Source organism: Rattus norvegicus, chromosome 17 (genome assembly GCF_021556685.1).
Source record: "Rattus norvegicus strain SHRSP/BbbUtx chromosome 17, alternate assembly SHRSP_T2T, whole genome shotgun sequence".
Lineage (NCBI taxonomy): Eukaryota > Metazoa > Chordata > Mammalia > Rodentia > Muridae > Rattus > Rattus norvegicus.
The window spans coordinates 89,910,089-89,935,005 of NC_141550.1; the positions used below are offsets into that span (position 1 = coordinate 89,910,089).

Genomic DNA, 24,917 nt, shown 5'->3' on the forward strand with positions numbered 1-24,917 from the left:
CTTCATTTTCTTTTTGCATGGAGGGTTGCTGCAGATCCACCTGGAGCTATAATATTTGCCTTGAAGCTCCTCCCAACAGCTCTTCCTAAGAGGCTTCTCTAAGAATTTCCTGTACTGCAAAGTCTGCTGTGAGGAGGAAAGCTCCTGGAAGAATAAAGTCCCGCGGCTTTGGCAGGCGGGGGTGGGGGAAAGGTGTGTAGTTTGGTGTTGCTGGAACATGCCTTCATAAAGACTAGGAAGGCAGCTAAGGCACAGTTAGAAGAGACTGGAGAAGCAGGAAGTCAAGTCCTTGTGGGCTAGGCTACGGAGAAGAGATGGGAGGAATGTTGAAAGTGTAGGGCATCGGAATGCTGTAGAGATGATTGCATTTGGAGGGAAGAAAGTGAGTGTTTGAACTGTCATATGAAGATGGATGGGAAATTGGCTGGATTTTAGATATTATAGGCCAAAAAAACCCCAACAGTCTTATAAAGTCCCTAGAGCAATGACTGGCACACATTCACTGCTATGTAGATGTTTAAAACAAAATTTAAAAAAAGCGCTGCCAGCAGAAGCATTTAGCACACGGAGAAGAGTGTAACCTTGAAAAGGCATCTTACCAGGACGATTACAACATCTGCCTGGATGAGAGGTGACGTCAGCGCAGGAGATGTGGTGAGGTGAAGGTTGAAATGGGGCCATGGTCCTGCCGGTACACGTCATCTTTGTGGAGCCCAAGGCTTATCCATTAGGCAGCTAAAAATATAATTTTTGGACTTAGCATTAAGTTTGGTATCTTTAGCATAAGATTTATCTTTAGATAAGAATGTAAGAGTCCACCCACAAAAGAAAATAAAGCAAGAAAAGAAAAATGTCAAAGACAGAAGCCAATACAGACAAAGTGATAAGAAGTTCGGTCATCCTTAGCTACAGAGCAAGCTTGAGGGCAGCCTTGGCTACATGTGACCCTGTGTCAGTGAACTATTCTTAATATAAATATAAAGGATAAATTAATATTTCTTTACCTTATGGCATTCCTCAATAACCACACAGAAAAAAAATAAGATTTATTCAAAATTGCACCTCTCTGGCTGAGCAGTCAAGTGGTCTACCTTTACCTCCGATGCTAATCTGGTTACCTCCCAGCTTCAGCTCGTGATGTTTGCGTATTATTGTTCTAACTCTTTGGTCCCCTTCTTCAGGGTTCCCAGTCTCCCACTGTCCCTCTCTCTTCTCTGCTGTCAGATGTCCCACCCTACTCTCTCGCCTGCCCTGCCATTGGGTGATCAGCATTTATTGACAAGGCAGAGAATAAATGGTGAGAACTGTTTGCACAAAGGAGCCAGGAGATTCTTGGTATCAGCATTTCAATCCAGTGTCCAGATTGAAACCAGATATGAGGGCAGAGAAATCAGCATTTGAATAACCCCAGGGTCAGTGTTACACAGCATAGAAAACATTATGCCTACAACCCTGTCTCAGAAAAATACACCAACCAATCAACCAACCAAACGGGAGACATGAGACCCACCCTGAGGTACCAGTAGTCCAGGAATGTCAGAATGAAAACTGAAGAGAGAGCTTTAGATCTAGTTGACTTTTTTTTTTTTTTACCTTATTAGCATTTTTGCCTATCCTATAGGTCAGTATTATATTTTATTATTAAAAAGTGTATAATTCTTATCATTCTTCAGATAACACCACACTGTCCATGAATATGTCCTAACAAGGTGTGTACTAGTATGCCTACGAAAACCAGCTTTTGAAATCACACATGGTTAAGGATGACTGTGTTCTGATTACTAGTAGCTACAGCTTTGGGTACCCTTGCTTCATTATCAAACAAACCACAGTTACTGGTGTTTGGGAATTGGGGAATCCTTAGGAGATGAAGTCAAATGCTATTTTATCCAAAACCTAGACAACGCATATAGACCCCAAATATCTGCTTGTTGCCTTTGGTATCTCAGAACACTAATAGACTTAACTCTAAAACCTGAGAGTTATCAGCATGCAACACTGCCTCTCTGGTCTCTTGACATAGCTAAGTGACAGCTTTTTAATGGGCTGGAGAGATGGCTCAGCGGTTAAGAGCACCAATCCCAGCAATCACATGGTGACTCACAACCATCTGTAATGGGATCTGATGCCCTCTTCTGGTGTGTCTGAAGACAGCTACGGTGCTCTCACATACATAAAATAAATAAACAATTCTTTAAAAAAAGCAAAACAAAACAAAACAAAAACAAAACAAAACAGAAGTTTAATGGGAACCGTGCACTGGAATCTAGAAGTCATCAGGCAAGCTATGAAGACATGTCATACCTGCATGAAAAATCGTGCTTGCAGTGCCAGCATCTTCCAAGTGACAAATATAACTGGGCTTTAGTCCCTAACCATGAACCCAAGTGTCCCCTTTCACTTCCTGTTCTGTCAGGATTCTGTGAAGGGACATCTTGTCTAGCATTTGGAATGTGAGGTTTCTGTCTTTGCCATTTAAGTGTTTAGTGTCTGTCTGCTGTCCCTGCCCCAGGATCACTTGTACTTCTTCCATTTCTCATATCCATTGTTTGCTCAAACAGCAAACAAGTCTGACAGTCAACTGCGATGCCTAAAAATTCATTTCTCTGGTTCTCTCGAGTTTTTGACTTTAACTATTTAATTACCAGATACCGACATTCATTATTAAGTGCATTCTTAAAGACCTTCATTTATTTATTCCCCCATTGTAGGTCTTAAGTCCTCATCATGGGTATATTTCCTCAGTAATATTATGTCAGCTTTCAGGGTTTTAAGTTCTTCACATTTCCTGGTTGAAACTTTGTCAGCTTGACTATAATTTCTTTTTCTACTCAGCTCTGAGTCAAGTGGCTTCCTCCTCCTCTTCCTCCTCCCCCTCCCTCTTCTTCTCCTTCATTTTCTTTTATGTTTTGAGTCAAGTTTCAGCCGTGTAAGCGGACTCACAGTGTAGTCTATGGTGGCCTTCAGCTCCCAGCAATCATACTGCTGTCCTTTCTTGCTCGGATTATAGATGTGCCGAGGCTCTTCCTGAGGAACTTTGTTACAAAGCTTGTGTTAATAAACAGGGAAGGGCCGAGGGTGGGTGTTATTAATTACTGAAAGATGTGGCTGCTGGTGGTGTTATTTCTCGTCAAGCCTCCCACTGACAGAGCTGGCAGAGTGCTAAAGTAATGCAGGGACATAGGAACCGCTGTCACATTAAGGCTCTCTTCTTTCTGTTGAGACAGAGTAAAATATATCTCCTGACACACTGGAGCTGGCATGGTCTTCAGAGCAAACTCGGGTGCATTGGCTGATATTAAAATTTGTTACTGAGGCGAACAACAACCTTAAGTCACTGGCTGAGTCACGATGCCATTGCCTAAGCTTTAGAAAGCTCGTAATTTCTGAAGCCACATTTACCTGACACTTAAAATGGAAAGAGGAAAGTGTAGCCCAAAAGCTTAGGATACAATAAATTGGTTTTTTTTTTTTTTCTTACCTGACCCTGCATATAAAAGTTGTTTGGCTTCCATGGTCTTTATTGCTAAGCAGTATAAGGAGTCTTTCTGTTTTCTTTGACTCTGAGCTCTGCTTCCCCATCGTTCTCCCAGCCCGATCCCTTCTCGGCCTCTTCTGCTAACCGATAGCACATGTGTTTTTGACTAGAACCTGCAAGAGGAATGTGTATGGCCATCATATGGAAATGCCATTCCAAATTCCATATGCTGTGAGATAATACACTGGCGAGACCATCAGAAGTCACCCCGGGAAGGGGAATTTGGATTGGAAGAGAATCAAAGAAATTGCGAAGCTACTAGAATTGACTGTCGTTAAGCAGTAATAGGTAGTCTGGACAACTGGATGAGGGCCAGGTCACAATCACAATCCCTTGTCCTTTAAGAATGAGATAGCATTGATTGGGGAAGGGGGGTGCACTGTCCACTTTCTTAGGGTATAATATAAACACAAGTCCCAAGCTTTGTCTTTTGTTTTATAAAAGGGACAAAGATATGCTCTGTCCGGCCAGGAAACCTAGCATTTATCTGCCATGAACAAGTCACCCTTCTTCCTTCCCCTTTATCCTTTCCACTTAGAAAAGAAGGTCCTGAAATAGGTCCTTCATTGCATCTGGTAAATGTCAGCTGGTGTCCTTGAACCCTTCACTTCTTTGTCCCCTGTGTCTGACACAATGCCCTGCATGACGTACATTTCAGATGAATTCAAATAGTGTCAAGAGGACATGGGGGAATGTGAATAAGTAGAGCAAATGACGAAGGCAACAAGTTCTAGATTTAAGAGACAGTACCATGTGTGAGCATGGGCGCTGCAAAAGTGTGTCCACGGACCTGGTGACTCTTGCAAAGCATATGCACGCTTCTGTAATCTGGCAAACAGAAATCACACGACGAGGCCCTGAAAAGCCCAGTTCTCCTTCTCATACTGAAGTCTCTGTGAAGGTTGGCATGACAACAACCTTGTTGACCTGTACTTAACCATCACCTTGGATGGTTGGCCACTGTACACTGTACACACTTATATCCTGGATGCTTCGCAACAGCTTTGACCAACACTGGTAGAAATCATACACTCGAGTACAGGTGACCCAGGCTAGAAGCATGGTTTTCGAAGTAGTGAAATCCTGATTCAATGTGAATGACCCTGGTTCCTTCTTTCTCTGCCTGCAAGAAGAGGACAGTGTTCATCTCTAAAATGTGGGCTTAAGGTATATAAGGGAGATGAAGCATTTCCAGGAACCCAACACCTTTACCTGTTTGTTCATGCTGCCTTCCTTCTTTGTGTTTATTAGCACTGCACTGCCAGCGTACGACTTGCTGTCCTTAATTCTCCTAGTCAGAAAAACAGTTTTTATTTGTACATGTAAGAATGATATTTTAAAAATAAAAAAACCAAAAGACGTACATGACAGAGAGCTCATTTCTATCCTTGAGCGGGTCCCATGGCGACATACACCATCTGCCCGATCACAGAAGCATATGTGTGTGTGTGTATATCATTTGCAATGGTCTATAGTTCTGTAGAAAACCCCTTTGAAATCACCACGCTCATACCTTGGCACTTTTTCCTAAAACTAAAATTTGCTGCATTCGATATTTCTCCTCCTCACTCACATGCCCCATGTTTTCTTGACACTATTGGAATTTATCCAAAATGTGTGCTGTGCTGAAAAGTGTGTCAGATATATGTGACAAAGAGGTGAAAGGGGCGATGGACATCAGCTGACTTTATCAGGTACAATGAAGAACTTATTTTAGGACCTCCTTTTCTAAGCAAAAGGACTTTTACATTTGTTGATCCTACTATCTCTTATATTCTGTCAATATATCACCTCTCTGATTTCCTTGACCATCCTGGTTCTTCTAATTTGGGTATCAGCAAAGAGAAGTCTTTTAGGAAACGCATGTCAGTTCAACTTTCCCTACAGTATTCCTGAGAACAAAATACCCAGGGTAATTATCCTACTAAGGGACAACTTTTATTTCAGCTCGGCGTTTTAGAAGGTACAGTCCGTGATCTCGGGACATTCCTCTCCCCTTCACTTGAGTCTGTGCTGAGGTAGCACAGGACAACAGAGTGAAGTAATTGAGCAAACCTGTTCACATCAGGGGCCATGGAAAAAAGAGAAAAAGAAAGCTGACCACGAGCCCTCAGGGACCTGCCACTAAGACCTATCTCTCAAAGCTTCTACCACTTCCCAACAGCAGCATCCTGGGGAGTTTGGGGGATCATTCAACATCCAAACTGTAACATGTTCTATAATAGCCTACTAATTGTGACTGCCTAATATTGTCATTTACCAAGAATGGCTGCAGCTGGGGTCCACTCTGCTCTCATCGTGTACAGGGCTTCTTGTGTATCTACCTCGTTCAGTCCACGCTGAGACCTACACTGGAGTGTACTCTCATCTCAGGGGTCACGTGAGGAAGCTGCAGCTCTGAGAGTGCTGCATCTGAGGCCCGTGGCTAGCAAAGGGTGATCATGGCTCAGCCACAAGGACCAATCCCAGTAAGGGAAACAGCTGAGCCGATGATAGGGAAGCCAGTGGAGAACCTCCAGATTTTTACTTTCAAACTAAGGTGACCATTTCCTCACTTTTTGGAAGATGAAAGTTATGCGTCACAATGCTTTATTTCTCCTCCCTGGCTGCCTTGTTTTGGAGGGAGATCAACAGAAGCTATTGATCAGGAACCTCACTCAAAAAGCTCTTCCAAAACTCAGTTCCTTTTTATAAAGCTGTGAAGAAAAGGAAAGTTTTTTGGGGAAAATGGATGAGTTTAGACAGTCCAATAGTAATCAAAGTGACCAAAACCCAGAAAGACAACGTTATACATTCTCTTCCACATAGAGATCCTAGCTTGCAATGACTTTAACTGGTATTAACTAGAGGATGCCTTTATGAAGTGTGGGCAAAGAGTACCCCAGGGAGGGTAAAAATAGGTGCTGAGGAAGGACATGTTTTGGACTTAAGGGTATCTGTGACCAGAAAAGGGAAAAAAGGCTGGAGAAGAGGTTATGGGAGGGATTGGAGGACAGGGGAGTGGAGGAGATGGCGGAACCTATTAAAACATGCAGTGTTCAAAAAACACCACAATGGTATCTAATACCTTGTATGCTAATTTTATAAATTAATTAAAAAGTAAACTCCTTTGATAAAAGGGGTGCATAGGACTGAATTTGCCAAATATTTAAATATCAGTTACTATTAATTTAAGTGTATAAATCTGAAGCAAAAAATCTTCCATAGTGCCAAGAACAGCCAATGTGGGCCTCAGGCTCCCTGGGTCATCAGTAATTTCCCTAAATCCAGAGCTTAGCACTCTTTCTCATGCTTGATGCAGCCTGGGGTCAGATATATGTTAACCTGTGACCTGTGCCTTTGACAACTGACAGAATGATTGTCACTGATTGATGGGTGGAAAGTTAGGAGGGAGCCTTTTTCTTTTCTTTTCTTTCCCTATTCTGATAATCTTTAAGCAGCTCTGGGCAGTGAGTGAATCAGCCTGAGTATCTTACCTTGCATAAAGGCATTCTCTAGTTAATACCAGTTGAAGCCAGCAGATGCTTGGGAATTCCTATCTGAATTAGCTGATAGTTGCTGGGGATACAGTGATACAGAAAAAATGCTGGGAGTAATGGCTATTCTGCTGTCCGAGTGAAGCAGTGATGCTGACCCAAGAGTCTCCTTAGCCTATGGTCTCACCTCTGTGCACCTCTGTCTAACTTAGTACCCATCTCTCATACCCCAATGATGGGTCCCCCTTCTCAGTATTGGGTCCTGGACTTTATGTTTCTTTTAAGTGTTCCAGTGTCTCTTAAACCAGACAATTCTCGGAGCTAAGCAGATCTTAGTACCCAAACTTCATCTAGAAAGGAGAACAGAAGAAATAGCAGAAGCAAGTTTGCCTTTTTGTTTTGTTTTAAGACCCACAAACCCACGGCACCAGGCAGATGGTTCAGCTGGCAAAGCACTTGCTGTGTGAGCATGGGGACCTGAGTTTGGATGTCCAGCACCCATGTAAAGGTCAGGTACAATGTCACTCTTGTGTAACCTCACTGTGCTGGGGTTGGGGGTCTGGGAACAGTAGATCCCTAGAGATCACTGGCCAGCCAGGTGAGCCGAACTAGTAAGCTCTGGGTTCAGTAAGAGACCCTAGCTCAAAAAATGAGATAGAGAGAAATTAAAGAAGGCAACTAATGTTCACCTCTGGCCACACACCACACACACACACACACACACACACACACACACACACACACACACACACACTTTCACACCAAGATTCGGTCTGTCCCAGAGCTCACACTTTAGACCAGGCTAAACTCAAACTCACAGAGTTCTGACTGCCTCTGCCTCCCAAGTACTGGGATTAAAGGTTGGCGCTACTCTGTCCGGCATCCCTAAGACTTCTTAGGATGCTGTGTGCCCTGCAATGTGGAGTCTCCTTGAGTTTAACCCGATTCTCTTCCTTGTGCCATAATGAGTGTCTGCAGCTGCCGCCAGGGTTTCCCTCCTCCTCCTCCAGCAAGGGTGATGCCCCCCAGAACAGCAAATGTTCACTCAAGATGCCTCTTCATTCCCTGAGAGTGCAAGGAAAGGAGTCCAGCCGAGTGCCATTCAGGAAAGTGGATATAAATAGAAATGGCAAGAAGGCCGAATGTATTTTTCTGCTGTGGGAAAATTAATAGGGAGCTATAACTCATACTTTTAAAAAAAAACCACAGGTCTTGCTTTGTTGCCTAGGCTGATTTCAATTCCTAGACTCCAGTAATTCCCCGCCTCCACCCCTTAGGTAGCTAGGACTCCCTGTATACGAGACCTGGTTCAGTTCACAAGTTAAAAATAAAGGGGTGTGTGGTTGGACTAAAAAGATAGCTCAGAGGTTAAGGGCACTCACTGTTCTTACAAAGGACCTGGGTTCAATTCCCGTGCCCCACATGTCAGCTGACAACCGTCTGTAACTCCAGTTCTCAGGGATCTGATACCCTCACAAGCACATATGCAGGCAGAACCCTGTGTGCATACAAAGACATAGTAAATTCTTTTAAAAGATTATTTGAAACCTATATTTCCGTGGTGTCAAAACTGATGAAAGATACTTAGTTTGCACAGCTACGAAGGGAAGAGTCCCTCACTGTTTCTCCTACTTATCTCCTCGGTGAAAATCTGCACGAGGGTACGATGCACTGTGCAGATTTACGGGTGTATTGGGGGAGCTGGGAGACTAGACTTTGCAATGTTTCTTTGAAGTCCTGGTTGTCAGCAGAGGTAAAAATGAAGTAGTATTTTTATTTGTTCGGGAACATTGACATAACACCTGACAAATGCTCTCACTGGCAGGCTTGGGGAAGAGTGGCCGATGATTAAATGTTCTTACTTCAGAGTGAGCAGCTCGGCTGTGATCAGAAGAGCCCATTATGTTGAACATGAGGCCCATCAACATCCCAATTAGGGGGAAAGCAAGTGTGGCTGTGAAAGCCTCAGTGGGCTGTGTTGTTAAAGCTGTCTGGGTTTAGAGCCAAATGGGGCTTTTCAGGATGCGACAGTTCTGGAGCTCTGGTGTATTTTTGTGTGGGATGCCCTCCTACAGAGGAGGGTGCTTTCAGATAATGACTGTTTTTGCTTCTTTGGAATGCCACCTGCGTAAATGTGTTGATTTGGACAGGTTATAGATTGCACAAAGCCTGCAAAACTGCCTTGTGAGAAATGATGTTTTGGACGGATTCTATTCATACATTCTCTGACACAGTCAACCTTGCCACTGGCCACTGTCAGAGGCCGTAGGCCATGGAGAGAGAGAGCTGGCTGCTAGTTTGCAGCTATTGGCTCTGGTTTTGATGATGTCCTTCCTGGGGGCTTTATTTAGTTCTGAAGGAGACAACCTAATCCTCAACAAGATGGCTTCAAAGATTATTTTTACCGAAGTTGAAAAAAACAAGTTCTGGAGATAGAGAGATGGCTCAGTGGTTTGGAGCACTTGTTGCTCTTGCAAAGGAACTGAGTTCCATTGATGGTTCTCTGTTTTGTGTTGGTTCAATTCCCTGTACTCACATGGTGGCTCCCAATCACACTTAACTTCAGATACTGGCCATCCAAAGCCCTCTTCTGACTTCTACAAGCACCAGACATGGTACCCATACATGCAGGCAGGCAGCAGCAATTCACACACACACACACACACACACACCCCCACACACACACACACTTGTTCATACACAAGCAGGCACACACACATTTAAATAGATCTAAAGAGTGAGCTCTTATTGCCTTTTTAAAAACTTCCATTCAATTGTTGTTGTATATGTATTTATTTATAACACAGATAGAACGAATTGTATGTGTTCATTAATCACTGATAACATTTCTGTCTCTGATTGGAACATCTTGACAACATGGTAGATCATTAGGAGTGGTTAGGAGAGTGTCTCAGGAGAGCAACCATTCACCTGGGCAAAGCTGTGTAGTCCTTCTGGGTGGTACTTTAACTGTTTCCAAAATGAAGGTGGACACTTTTGCACACACCATTGTGTACGCACATACTCGGTCAGGTGTGTTGTGAGAAGCCTTCCCACGGCTCCAGTTAGCTCCCATCTTCGGTGATGGGGGACATGCAACTTAATAAAACTTCCTGCTAACCCAGTATAAAGCCATTGTTCATCTAAGAGCCCACTCATGTCTTTGGTGGCTCTCCGTTTTGTGTTGGTTCTGAGGTCTTCAGTGGGATTCACAGTTCCCAGGGGCATACCAAAACAGCTAAAACAGAGGACAAAAGGGATGTGGGGAAGGTTTTGTTCCCTGGGAGATATCTAGGAAGATCAAGAATAAATATCCCAGGACCACTCGCCCCTGCTCCAGCTACTGACTCTCAGTGCACATAGAGAAAATCAATGGCAGAAAGGGTGCTCTTTGAGGGTTCTTTTCAAAGGTGAAAATAATCTTTTTCTAGGCGTATCGTGACAAACAAAAGGTCTTCCTGTTATTCCCAGATGTCCTGCTTTAGAGGCAGATGGAGAAACTACATGCTTTCCTCTGCGTTTTCTGGAGGAGGATGCTGAGTGCTGGGGGCCCTGCAAGAAAGGAGGCACGGTTGTCACTAATGGTGCCCATGGTCATTGTCTGTTATCCTATTGTAGGAGTCCTCTCTCGCACCCCACAAGCCTGTCCCGGAGGACTTGGCTCGGCCCCGTTCATCTGCCAGAAAACGTGCCAGTGAGCGTCTTGATGTTTCCACACGTGCTGTCCGCTGGCGGAAAAGCTGGCATTTGTTCAGTTGCCAGAACCATCAAGTACTTTACAAGCCACCTGGAGAGATTCTTCAGAGATTAGAGCATTGCTTGCCTTGGCAGAGGACCTGGGTTCAATTCCCAGCACCCACCTGGCAGCTATAACCACCTGTAACTCTAGTTCCAGAGGCCCTCATACCTTCTTCTGCACCGAACACATATGCTACACATACATACAGGCCGTGACATCACACATAAACTAAAAGTAAACCTTTTTAAAAAACCACGAGCTGTAAGATTTGTATCAGTTTGCACCCAGCAAATTTTGTTAGTACGATAACTTTAACTTTAAATCATTTAATTAGAAAGTGGACAGATGTTTATCTTATTGTTATGTAATCACAGGGCATCAAAGGAATATATATAAAAGACGCCCGGCATAATGAAGGTCATAAGGAATATAATTGCTTGTTTAGACAAAAACTCTCTCCTCTGCCTACCTAGAGGACTTGGTTAGAGGCCAGCCCAAAATGCTTTCCTTTAGAGCATAGATATTGCAGATGGTGTGGGAAGCACCCGGATTCTGTGCTCTGCTTCAGGTCATGTGTGTTCCTCAGAGATTCACCACAGTCCAAAGTCAGTTACTCATCCATGTGGGTGGAATTAACTAATTAACCAGTGACAGCAGAAGCTTGTGTCTATGTGGTGTGTGTAGTGTAGTGTAGTGTGTATGTATGCCTGTGTATGTGTATGTGTGTGTGTGTGTGTGTGTGTGTGCCTGTGTGTGTGCCTGTGTGTATGTATGCCTGTGTATGTGTATGTGTGTGTGTGTGCCTGTGTGTGTGCCTGTGTGTATGTATGCCTGTGTATGTGTATGTGTGTGTGTGTGTGTGCCTGTGTGTGTGCCTGTGTGTGTGTGCCTGTGTATGTGTGTGCCTCTGTGTATGTGTGTGCCTGTGTGTGTGTGCCTCTGTGTGTGTGTGCCTCTGTGTGTGTGTATGCCTGAGTGTGTGTATGTGCACCTGTGTATGTGTGTGTGTGCCTGTGTGTGTGTGCCTGTGTGTGTGTGTGCCTGAGTGTGTGTATGTGCACCTGTGTATGTGTGTGTGTGCCTGTGTGTGTGTGCCTGTGTATGTGTGTGCCTGTGTGTGTGTGTGCCTCTGTGTGTGTGTGCCTGTGTGTGTGTGTGCCTGAGTGTGTGTATGTGCACCTGTGTATGTGTGTGTGTGCCTGTGTGTGTGTGTGCCTGTGTGTGTGTGTGCCTGAGTGTGTGTATGTGCACCTGTGTATGTGTGTGTGTGCCTGTGTGTGTGTGCCTGTGTATGTGTGTGCCTGTGTGTGTGTGTGCCTCTGTGTGTGTGTGCCTGTGTGTGTGTGTGTGCCTGAGTGTGTGTATGTGCACCTGTGTATGTGTGTGTGTGTGTGTGTGTGTGTGTGTGTGCCTGTGTGTGCCTGTGTGTGTGCCTGTGTGCTGAGGTGAAGTACTGTCTCTCCTGCTTTGGCACTGTGGTTGTTTAGTTGTGTGGTGTTGTTGAGGAACTGTTAGGAAGTGTATGTAGCCTCGCTGGAGGAAGCACATCGCTAGACATGGGGCTTAGAGTTTATAGCTTTACTTCAGTTTGCTCCTTTTGCTTCCTGCATGCAAAGGCAGATGGGGACCAGACAGGAGCATCCTGCCCGGGCCACCTGCTGTACCTCTCTGCCGTTATGGACTCCCCCTCATAACCATGAGCAGAAATAAACTCTTCCCTCTGTAGATTGCCTTAATCTTGGTGTCTTAGTCACTGCAGGGGACAGGGGCACAGGAGTCTTTTTGTTTTGAAACTGGGTAAGTCCTGGGCAAACCTGCTGAGTTGTCTTTGTGTGGGACAGTGGGCCTGCCCATACACCTCAGTATTGCACGTCAGCATGTCAAGCTGTCTACCTTCTGGTTGTCCCCAGACACATTGACTCGTTACCCAGTACTCTCATTTATGATTCCTCCACACTGTGGGCTCTTGACAAGCTCCTGCTAGGAACAAACACAAAGACAAGACAGCTACAGAACATATCAGAGTTCACGGCCAACGGCTGACACCTTGTGGGTTTGGAACTTGATAAAATGCGTCAGGGTTAAGTGACTATCCTGGAGTCTCCAACTCCTTTCTTCAACAAAGGGGTGTCTTATTTTTATCAGCCGATGAAGGTCCTTCCTTCCAGCTACAATTTTAAAATAATAATATACTTCCAAGCCAAAGATTGGATGTCTGCGTCCCTTCCCGTTCCAGCATTCTGTGGTCTTCTGAAGAGAATCGCTAATTTGCCAAAGGCTGTGAAAGGGATTTAATTTAAAGAAAACTGCCTGCCCAAGTGGGTCCTGTGATAGACTGGGATGCTCACTGTGTGGTCCTTTTTATTTTTAGTAAACGTGTTGGAAAAGTCAACTTGTGTTTATTCTCAGCCTCTAAGGGGCCTGTGAGATTGTGTAGTCTGGAAAGTGGTGGAATTATAAATTATTACACATCTGCTGATTAGGGAAATTCATACGCCAGAAACACCACCGCATGTAAGCTGACCTATAGAGTTTCACTCGGTCATTGCCCCAAAGTATATACACTGGCGGGAGAGAATAAACTGAGAAAGGATGTCTCAGAAATAGAAATGTATTGAGCTGCTCTTTGCCGGGTGTGTTTTTATGCTAGATTTCCTTACCCTTACATTCCCACCTCTTTTTCTAAGTTCATGTACCTTTTGTTGTGTTTGTTGTAAACCATAGTGTAGACTATTTTCTTGTTAAACACACTCAAATTGTGGTGCCTTTCTGCTGCTAGTACTAATCAAATCTGAAGGTTAACCCCCCTGAGATTTCACTTGTTTTTCAGCCTTGATGTTTGCTTGTTTGTTTGTTTGTTTGTTTGTTGTTTGTTTGAAGACAGGGTCTCTCTACACTGACCTGGAACTAATGTAGACCATTAATGTAGGTTGGCCTTGAACTTACAGAGATCCACCTGCCTCTGCCTTCCACCTACTAGGGTTAAAGGGGTGTGGCAGTGCAGGCAGATTGACTTTTATTTTCAACCGAATGCTGCTTTCCTCAGGACTACCCTGTCCCTTGATGCATGGATGTCTGACTGGGGCTGCGGACTCCTTTAGAGGACCTGACAGACCATCACCCCTTTTGAATAACAATGGCCGCTCCTTGAGAGTGGAAAATGAAGTTTCTTCTGTGTCTCTGGAATGCAGCTCCAGGAACATTACAAGGTCTGATGATGGAGTAGAGTCTTCAGGCAGCATGGCTGATGTCACTAACGATGTGGAGGTGCAGGGAGTAACTTCTGGCAGTTTCTACCTTTAATTGTGAGAAAGGAGCGAAACACAGAAAGTCATAATCAGAATTGATGGTTTCACAGTGATGTGTCTGGGACCAAAGCATGAGTATATTTTCTGGGGGCTGGGGGGTGGGTAGAAAAAATATATGGATTGTTGCCCTAATATTTCCCACATTGCATTTTGTGATACATTTGTGTTTTAAGCCACCAGCAGCCTCAGCTATTGGGGTAATGTGGAATCCTTGACAGAGGCAACTCAAGTTTATTACTATGAAAATCTAGCTGCCTCAGGGATCATTTCATTTTTACATATTTATAGTTTTGCAATTCGAGATCCCTCCTCATGTGTGTGTGTGTGTGTGTGTGTGTGTGTGTGTGTGTGTGTGTGGTATGTATGTATGTATGTATGTATGTATGTGTATTGTGTATGTATGTGTGTATGTGTGTATGTGTGTGTGTATGTGTGTGTATGTGTGTGTATATTTGTGTGTGTATGTATGTATATGTATGTGTGTATGTGTTTGTTTATGTGTGTGTAGTATGTATGTATGTATGTATGTGTGTGTATGTGTGTATGTATGTGTGTATGTGTTTGTTTATGTGTATGTGTATGTGTGTGTATGTGTTTATTTATGTGCGTGTATGTGTATGTGTGTGTATGTGTGTATATATGTGTGTATGTGTTTGTTTATGTATATGTGTGTGTATGTGTGTGTATGTATGTGTGTATGTGTTTGTTTATGTGTATGTGTATGTGTGTGTGTGTGCGTATGTATGTGTGTGTATATATATGTGTATGTGTGTGTATGTGTGTGTGTGTATACATGTGTGTGTGTGTGTGTGTGTGTGTGTGTGTATACATGTGTGTGTGTGTGTGTTAAATGCTCTACCACTGAGCTCTGCCCTAGGGCCTTGAGGCTCATTTTAATGAAATGTCTGGCTCAAAAAATGTTTTATTAGAGCTTGGGTTTTACTATCCTTGTAAACAATAATTTTATTTATTTGTATACTTTTAATTGAAAATATGGTTTTTCATATAATATATTCTTCCCGTCCTCCATCTCTTCCCAGACCCTTCCCCTTTCCCTACCCATCTAACTCCATGCCTTCTTTCAAGCTTTCCCTCTTTGGAAGACAAATAGACAAATAAAAACAAACAAGCCAGAATACAAAGGAAAGCAAAGGAAGAGAGGTCCAGGAGCAGCTTCTTTTGTGAGCAGTCCTCAGCTAGAGCTGGCATGGTGGAATCTGGAGGTGGGACAGGGCCTTGCTCATGCTGTCACAGTACTGATGGGCCCTGCCTCGGAGGTAGCGTTTTTACAGAATTGTTTCTGAGTCGGCTTTATTTACTCACTGGGCCCACTTGTTGCCATGCTGGGGACCCTAGCTTTAATGGCTTTTTTTAGGGAGGAAGAGGGGAGATGAGAGTGAAGAGTGTCGTCATGAAAGATGGGTTGACAGTGGTTTTGCTGAAGAACTAAGAAGTTCCATTTTGAACATCGCAACTGTGAATTACGTTTTAAGATATACATGTGTGATCATTGTGCAATTAGTATATGGATGCTGTGGTGAACTCTGGTATATGGTATGATCTCTAGTTTTTTTTTGTTTTTTTTTTTTTCTTTTTTCTTTTTTCTTTTTTTTCGGAGCTGGGGACTGAACCCAGGGCCTTGTGCTTGCTAGGCAAGTGCTCTGCCACTGAGCTAAATCCCCAACCCTGATCTCTAGTTTTTACTGTATAGATTGAAGAGCTCTAGGCTGTCCCTGCTCTTATCATTCTCCATGTTCCTAGACAGAGAGCATGCATTCATACCCATGAACTAGTAATATATATATATCAGATACTATCATTTGTCAACTTGACCAGGTCTTGGTATTTAGGTATTTGATCAAATACTTAGCTACAGAGTCCCCCTTGCAGCCCATGCTGGCCTTGAACACGCAGACCATCACTGTTGGGGTTGTCCATGTGTACCACCTGGGCTGGTTCGTATTTTCTTGATGATTGATACTTAGAATTTGAGCAAAACAGATTGCCCTCCAACCTTCATCCTGTGAATAGGCCTTCTGCAGTCAGCTGCTGGACATTCCTTCCTAAGGAAACTTGAATTCTGCCTCTAGATTGTTTTTGGACTTGATATGCAGCAGCCTTCCTTTTTGGGCGCTCTCTCTCTCTCTCTCTCTCTCTCTCTCTCTCTCTCTCTCTCTCTCTCTTTTTCTGCCTGATGGTTCTACTTCTCTAGAACATCATAACTAGCACGCCACCAAATCAATATGGGTACCAAGTGAGTATAATGTATGATGAGGTGAAAGTCTCAATCTTATCTCTCTTTTCTAGAAAAAGATCTTTTTTTTTCATTTTAGTATGTCTTAATTATATAGTAAAAGAGAAAGTGCATTTGCAACCTGGAAAAGGGAAGCTTTCTATTCTGTGACTCAGCTCCATCAATCCCCAGCTCTTAGAATGAATGCAAGAGAAACAATGTTATGGGGGGGGGGGGAGATGGAATGTTGACAGATGTGATAAAATATTGTCATGTGTGCTTTTCTTTACATACTTTCTTTAGTGTGTGTGTGTGTGTGTGTGTGCGCGCGCGCGTGTGCACGTGCACATGCTTCAGGATAACTTTCAGGAAGTTAACGGGTTCACTCCTTCCTCCTTGTTGCGACAATGGTCTTTCTTGTTTCTGCTGAACTGTGTACTCCATGCTAGCTGGTCCCCAAGCTTTTGAATGATTGCCTTGTCTCCTCCTATCTGAAGGTTGGGGTGCTGGGATCCTGGATAGGAGAAACCTCAGCTGACATTTTTAAATGTGTGTTTCTGGTGTAGAGCTGGCCATTAGGTTTGGTAGAGAGTGTGTCCCTGTCCCTGCTTGCTTTTCCTTTTCTTGTTTTAGAGTTGGGGAACAGAAGAGATAAAGTAAGTTTGTATAGACCACTTGAACTATCCAAAAGAACCTAAAAACCACATAATTGTGCCCTGAACAGGGGACAGAAAAAATTCAGGGGCTGGAGTGCATCCTAGTGGAAGGCATGAGAACTGCACAGGCCATTCTGAAGAATGGCTGAGCTTTGAACAAAGTCCTAGCAACCAGACACAAAAGGGACCTTGCCTGATGGTGTGTGGCCAGAAGCACAGCTTCAGCAAGCCAACATTAAAGTCACAAGCCTTTGCCAAAGCACTGTAAGTCTCTTGGTGTCTGCTGAAATTAATTTTCCTGCAAGGAAATTCGCATATCCAACATTTGAGTAGAGTGTTTCTAGGAGATAGCTAAAGCCCAGATTAATGATACGACAGGGTGACAAAATGAAAAGGTGGCATAATAACGTTCATCAAACCCTAGAGTATTTGCAATTACTCTGTAGCCTGCAACCAGTTATTTTGTCAGGTAAAAGCAGGGATTCCCAGCAGGTCCTGTGGCTGGATTCAGTGAGCTTGTATCTCCTACAGAACACTCTTTGGCACCTACTACACTCCAAGAAGGGTGTTTTTAATTCTGCACTACCGAAAAGGCAAAGAAATCTGTAATTACACCTCATGCGTGGAGATCTGAAAGGAAAAATAAATCGCTACCTCTCTGCCCTGCAGCCACGAATCAGTCCTGGACTGACTAATCACACGTAGAAATCATATCCCTGACATGGATTGCTTTGTTTTGGTCTGTTGTGAACAATTATGAATTTAGATCTTGGACTGGCCAGGCGCTCTTGCTCTCTCTCTCTCTCTCTCTCTCTCTCTCTCTCTCTCTCTCAATTCTCTTTATCCTGGCTTAAGCATTCCATTCTTATTTGGCAAAAGTGTTCTTTTCAGGCGGCCCATATTAAACTATAAACAACAAGTAAAGGCAGTCTTGAGAGTACCACAGCACCTGTCCTTTTATCTGGTGTCATATCTGCCTGATGGTGACAAACACAGAGTCCCTTTTACTGAGGTGCAGAAACAAAGAATCTGGGCTGGGCTGGTGTTGTGTCCACCTGACAGAAGCTAGAGTCACGTGAAAGGAGAGAGCTTCAATAAGAAAATGCCTTCAGTTTCCAGTTGGCTCCGGCTGGAAGGCTGGATACTGAGTGTCCTTCAAGGTCAGATTGCTGTCAGACATGGCTGCCGGACATGGCCATGAACACAGACATGGTCATGGTAAAGTGGGACTTCCAGATTACAGACAGTGGAAAATTGAAGGGACGCCATTAGAAACAATGCAGAAGAAGCTTGCCACATGAGGGCTGAGGGATCCATGGCTTGCAATGGGACTTAGAGATACGTGGGCAGCTTTGCAAGCAACGTCACCTTCACGAGCGTAGCATTAAAAGGATTCAAATGGGGGTTTTGCTGTGTTTGTGGCAACTTTAGGGGCCGAATATTTCCTGGCTTCCCAGTATGAGGATAAGACACGTCACTGAAGAGAGCACCTGTGACATCTTTCATGAAAACAAGATTCTCTCACTGTAGCATCCTTGACTGTGTGTCTGTCCTTGAGAAAATATTAGTATGGTTTAATAAAGTAAGGAAAACTGTAAAAAGAAAAAGGAAAAAAGAAGAAGAAAATGCCTCCATAGATCTGACTGTAAGTCATTTTTTAGAATTGATAATTGATGGGAGGAGGGCTCAGTCTATTGTGGGTGGTGCCATCCCTGGGCTGGTGATCCAGGGTTCTATAAGAAAGCAAGCTGAGCAAGTCATGGGGAACAAGGCAGTAAGCAGCACCCCTCCAAGGCTTCTGCATTAATTCCTGTCCTCACTGCTTTTGATGATGACCTCTTCTATGGAACTGTGCGTGAAATAAACCCTATCCTCTCCAACTTGCTTTTTGGTCATGGTGTTTCACTGCAGCAAAAGAAACCCTAATTAAGACAGTGTTTGGTGCTGATCACCATGTACTGAACCACTGGGACTGCGGTATCTACTGGCCCCATCACTCGATGTCTGCTTTCTTACTCTCATCAGTTAACTAGGAACCCTGTAGTACTAAAGAGAACATCTAGTCTAGCAGAAGAAAATAAAAATAGAGGTACCCTATCATTCTACCTTTCCACTTTGCCTAGATGTACAAAAGAATTGCAATCGGGCCTGGAAGATACGTTCATATCCTATGTTCAGAGAAGTGTTATTCAAGAGAGTTAAGTGGTAGGAGCCACATTCAAGCCCATAGGTGTGCAAATGGATGGGCATTAGTAGAAGGGAGAGCTTGACATATGCTACACCACATACACCAGGAGGGCAGTGTGCTAAGTGAAATAAGCCAGCCACAGAAAAGATAGTGTATTACTCCATTTATAGGCAATAGCGATCCACAGGGACCAGAAGTCAAGGGCTGCTGCCAGGCATTGAGGAAGGCAGAACGAGGAGCTGTGTGACAAGAGAAGTGTTGCTCAGCTTTGGGAGATGAAAGGTTCTGGCTGGTGATGATGGCCAATATTTCATACATAGCATTGTGACTGACCCAGATGGCACTGAGATGAATAGAAAAATGGTCGACGTGATAAATGTTACAGTTCGTATATTTTACTTCTCTTTTTAAAAGTGGTATAGAAGAATAATGAAGTGCATCTCCGAGACACAGCACAAGTTGATTAGCAGCCCAGCCCAAGGTAGAACATTCTGGTCTCAAGTACGGAGTGATCGTTGCCTAGACTCAAGCGGTCGGTCATGAGGTACTGGGTGCTGTGAAGAGAAAGGCAATCCGTGGAGCAGGGTTTTAGACATCAGACATCAGCAAGGATACACAAACAAGGCCAAACGAGTGTTCCCTAGACAGACATTTTAGGCACCGTAAGGGCCAGAGCTGTCCTCAAATAGCCTTTAGCTGGCTGTCCCTCAAGGTACTCAAGGTGAGTGGATGTCTGCTATGCCTCACAGAAGAACGAACTATCCCGGGTGTTGCCTGACAGTTGACTCCTCAGAATTCTAAGGGCAGTAGACACCATCTGCTTACAGTGCGGAGGAGTTAGGAGCAGACTCAGAATGAAGAGACCATAACCCGTCCATCCCAACCATCTGTGACTGAATATAATGGGAGATTCATGATAAGGTTTCCAAGGGACTGTACCCTCTTTTCTTTGAGAAAGTGTGCCTGCCTTCTTCCCTCTGCTGGTCCAAGGGTACCTTATTGAACAATGGACTAAAGAGTTAGCTATCCATCTAACATTACTTATGCATAGCTGTTGTTCTGCATCCTGAAGCAACTCACATGCTAAAGGCAAGACTGAATGTCTGAAGGCAGCTTCTTGTGCCATAAGTCATCCCTAAGGCTCCACTCCTTTTTTAGTGTGTGTGTGTGGGGGAGCGGTGGGCGTGTGCTCAAACATACACATGCATAGTCATGTGTGTAAATATGGACATGCTAGCGCCATGGCATGTGTAGAGAATATTAGATGCTGGGCGTGACCTTCCCCTTGGTCTGAGACAGAGTTTCTTGGGGTTTGCTATAGCATTTGGCAAGCCAGCTAAGCCTATCAGCTCCTGGGGATTCTCCAGATTCTGCCCCTCCTCTCCCTGTAAGAACACTGGGATTGCTCTAACACACCCAGCTTTCTGTGGGTTCTAGAGTGTGTACACAGCAAGCACTTTGCCGACTGAGCCATCTCCCCAGGTCTCCATTCTTCCTTTGGCGGAGAGGATGATGGGAATCCACAGTGAACCCGGAACGCTCCTGCACACATACACTCTTTATTGTAGTTCATCAAAATGACCCCAGCTCTTAGGTAACTGCTTCATTTGTGAAGTGCACATTGTAAACAGCCCAATCGGCCCTCTGGCTTCTGGCCGCTAGCATCCCATCTGCTTTATAATGTCACTGTGACAAACAGCTGGGCTAGAAAGGAAAAAGGTATTGATCGAATCTTTCTCTTTGGAAGAAAAATTAGTGTGGCATTAAGATTGCCCTTAACACAGATGGAATTAGAAGAAAATGGCAATGTCGTGATGTTGTGTATGCGTATGGTTTAAGTTCAAAGAGTTTTTGTATATGAAATCTTTTGTATACCTAAATCTTGGTATACTCTAGTTAATATTGAAATAATGAACAAAGTTTTCTAAGTATCAAAGATTAATAATAGTTTACACAGTAGAATTGGCAGTTAGCATTATTTTAATGTAAGAACTGGCTGCAAACATTGAGAAGGAACAGGCATAAAAGTTGAGCCCAGGGTGGGAGTTTTATTAAGGACGCTTAGATGTTTATCTTCTGTAGGCCTCATTAGTGGTTTTGTGATCCTGCTCCTCCTGTTATCTCCCTACGGTCTCACGGACCCTGTCTCTTTGAAAGACAGTGTTGCTACTTGCTGTATGCTGGTCATGTCAAGTCTTGCAGATCTACATTCCTCTCAGCTAAATTCTTGGCTAGGAGCCCAAGACTGTCATGTTTTTACACGGCTGTTCCTACTTGCTTCTTCTTGGATGGGCCTTGCTGTCTTAGGTTTATCACAAACCTGACTTTTCAGAAACTCGATGTGCTGAACTCGAGTCTGAAGAGGAGTCTGAAGCAGGTGGCTGTCAGGGCATTGGTTAGTTTCTACCATTTTCAACTTGAAAAGATCACTTCCCTTTAGGAACAATCCCAAGGCCACCTGGAAACAAGCAGTGAATTTAAACTGAAGCCCGGGATTCTGACTTGTCTTCAGTTACTCCTTCTCCGTTATAGGTACCAGGGACAATGTCTTACAAGTTCTTCAATGACTGTGTTGTGTGTTCAAGATTTTCTTTGTCCTTCCAGGTATGGAGCTTGGCTCTGATTTCGAGGAAGAGAGCTGAGGCAGGCCATGACAGTCAGCTCTCTCAGTGATGGGGTTATGGATAAGTTCTGACTCACATCTAGAAATGAGATGAGAAGGAAGTATGCATACCGGCTATGCATGAGCATGTGTGCCTGCAACAGAGAAGGTGTCTTGGTCTTTGCTTTTCCTTCAATCCAGGAGGAACACACAACTCTCAAGCAAGATCTCAGCCCGTTACAAGAATGTATAGTGCTGGCCTCCTCAAAGCTGCCTTTCACCACCATATAGATTGGGATCTCGTCTACCTCTTATACAAGCCTCAGGAAAAGCAGCCATTTGACCTTGCCCTTCATGGATAGATGGTTTGGTCTACCCATGGCATTGGGGAACATTTGCTCCAGGTGCAGGCTACAGAAAATAGAGAGATGATGAAAAGCTTTAAGCACATGACCCTGAAGGTCATGCCCTTTGCACAAGAGTGTGTACAGATGAGTAGACATGTCCATGTCAGAGGGACCAGGAGGGGAAGAAAATGGTAAAATTGAACTGGCCTGTTTCTGCCGTGAACTCAGATTCAGAGCTTTATCTCCTGTGTAGCAGGGCCATTTTCACGTATGACTTTGTGTTCTTTGGCCTACATTCTACTGTGCTAGCCCTGGAGTCCTCTTTGCTCAAACCCAGAGTTCGTAGGATGAGCTGAGGTTATGGGGAGTTGAATACATACTAGTTGTCACTTGAATGCCCTGGCTGGCTTCATTGTCGACTTCTACTTTAGCCAAGACCACCTGCTCAGGGGTGACACCATGCACCGTTGCTGGGCCCGGCATCAATTAGCAGTCGAGGAAAGGCCCCATAGACACGTCCAGAGACTGTTCTCACGGAATAAGAACACAAATAGTTGCTTGTACTGGGAGTGTTCTCTGCATTCCGTTTTGGCTATGCTCCCACTGAGTTACTGCTTCTCATTGTTTTCAAATGCCAGCACGAAACCCTTGGTTTTGATTTACTTTCTGGATGGTCAGCTTTGTCTTAGTCTGTGCTCCGTTGCTGTGAAGAGACACCATGACCAAGGCAACTCTTACAAAAGAAAGCATTTAATCGGGAGTTCACTATTGTCATTACAAGAACAAGAAAGTGGCAAGCCTTTAGTAGACAGCCTGTTGAGAGAACGTGTTTCTGTTTGAGATAACACGTCTGCAACTGCTAACCTTTGTTGTCAGCTTGTCACACCTGGGGAGAGGGAGCCTCGATTTGAGGAATTACTCCATAAGAGCAGGCAAACACTGTACCACGGAGCTGTACTACAGTCCCCCATTAGATATTAATAAGGTTCTGCTGTTTCATTCACCGACTGAAAGCACCTTTTTGATGTTCACTTAAGGGAGGAATTCATTGAGTCCTACCTGCTTACATAGTGGTGCCCGTCTAATACTCTGTGAGAACTGTAGTTTTCTTTCCCCATAGCGATGAATCCCACATCCATTTCACCAGCTTGGGGCTCATTAAAAATATTGAGAGAGAGAAGTTTGTTCGTGTTGAAAATATGCAACCCTCCCTACACCTCCCACATCATTATTCTTTAAACGATATAGTATAGTAACTATTTACTTGGCATTTACTGCATTAGTGACTGTAAGGCTCTGGACAGGACTGACTTACATGTGTAGGACGGTGCTCCTAGTTATTTGCAGCTGTAGCATTTCTTTTTTTTTTTTTTTTTTTTTTTTTTCCGGAGCTGGGGACCGAACCCGGGGCCTTGCGCTTGCTAGGCAAGCGCTCTACCACTGAGCTAAATCCCCAACCCCGTAGCATTTCTTACAAGGGACTCGAGCAGCCACTGGTTTTACTTCCTACAGGGTAGTCCTGAAACTCACCCTCCATTGATAGTGAGTGATAAGGAATGTGTATTTCCTGTTATATTAGTGTGTGTGGGGGGGGCAATATGAGTTCTTAGTACACATTTAAGTAAAAAAAGTATTTTTTTCTCGAGCATAACTGTGTATATATCCCCCCTTTTTCCAGAACCAGAGTCGGAAAGTAAATTCCCTTCCGTGTATGTATCTCTCCAAATCCTCTCCTTTATAGACCTAGGGGCGGAAGTACCCATGGGAAGTTGGATTTGAAAGGCCAGGGTTTAGTAAACCAAAAGTTGTGCCTTGAGTCTGGATGCTGTTATCGGTATCAATTAAGTAGGACTACAAATAAATATCTCATCAGGCTTGGTGGCCTTGAGATAAAATCATAGCTACGTGCCTGATACTGCTCCAGCCTTCTGATATTGACTCTCTGTAAAATTTAGTGACTATTGATGAAGGGGATGTCCTAAGGAATAGGAAGAGGTTTAGCAATGATGAGGAAAAGTGATGGAAAAGCACTGTTTGGGGGGCTGCCTACACTATTCATGTAAGGGGAAAAGGGCATAGAAAGCTCAACTTTGGATTTATTGATGGAAAACTTACCTAAGGATGCGTAGGTGTGGTCTGTGTTTTAGGCAGCCTGGGTCAGTCTATTTTCACCTTTCAGAGGACATGACAGGAAGTCACCAGGCAGGTAGTTTGCAGGTGTCAGAAAAAAACAATTTAGACAAAGCAAAGGAACCCCTTCCAGGGACTTGTGATGCAATCTCTCATGTTTTGGGAGGCTGTTGAGTGGGCTTCATGAACTTGTGATCAAGCTAAAAAGCCGGACGGTTAGGATCCTAGGGTCCTCTTGTGCCTCACACAATCAGATACCCTGGGGTTTTCATTTCCAATGCTGGGGACTGAACCTAGGACATCTTGCATGCTAAGCAAATGCTCATGGCACATGTGTAGAACACCCCCTTCCTGATAGAAGCATTTTAAAGAAGAAAACATAAGCAGGAGCCAGGATGCTGTCTCACCCCAAACTCAATATAGAAATGCAGGGGTTGGGTGAGTATGTTATTGTGAAATAATTGTGTTTCCTGGGCTCTCCGGAGGCTCTGAGTCAGCAGCATTCACCAGTTGGACAGATAAAAGTGGCTCTTAGGCATTTTAAGGGGAAGCCATCATTGCAGAGATTGGATAGAGAAAGACATGGGGATCCAGCAGTACAGATGGTACCTTAATGAAATTCCAGTGCAGGAAACAAGACAAGGCTGTTCTAATTAAGGGAGGGAAGGAAGGGGAAAAGGCAGCAGCCTGAACAAAGAGC

At 44.0% G+C, this 24,917-nt stretch overlaps 1 protein-coding gene and 1 pseudogene across 33 annotated transcripts in view; both read left to right on the forward strand.

Annotated features, from left to right (window-relative positions):
• Positions 1–24,917, forward strand: part of Etl4 (enhancer trap locus 4) — an 817,363-nt gene that overhangs the window by 607,876 nt on the left and 184,570 nt on the right.
• On the forward strand, positions 18,046–18,507 carry LOC148000312 (NADH dehydrogenase [ubiquinone] 1 beta subcomplex subunit 3 pseudogene; annotated as a pseudogene).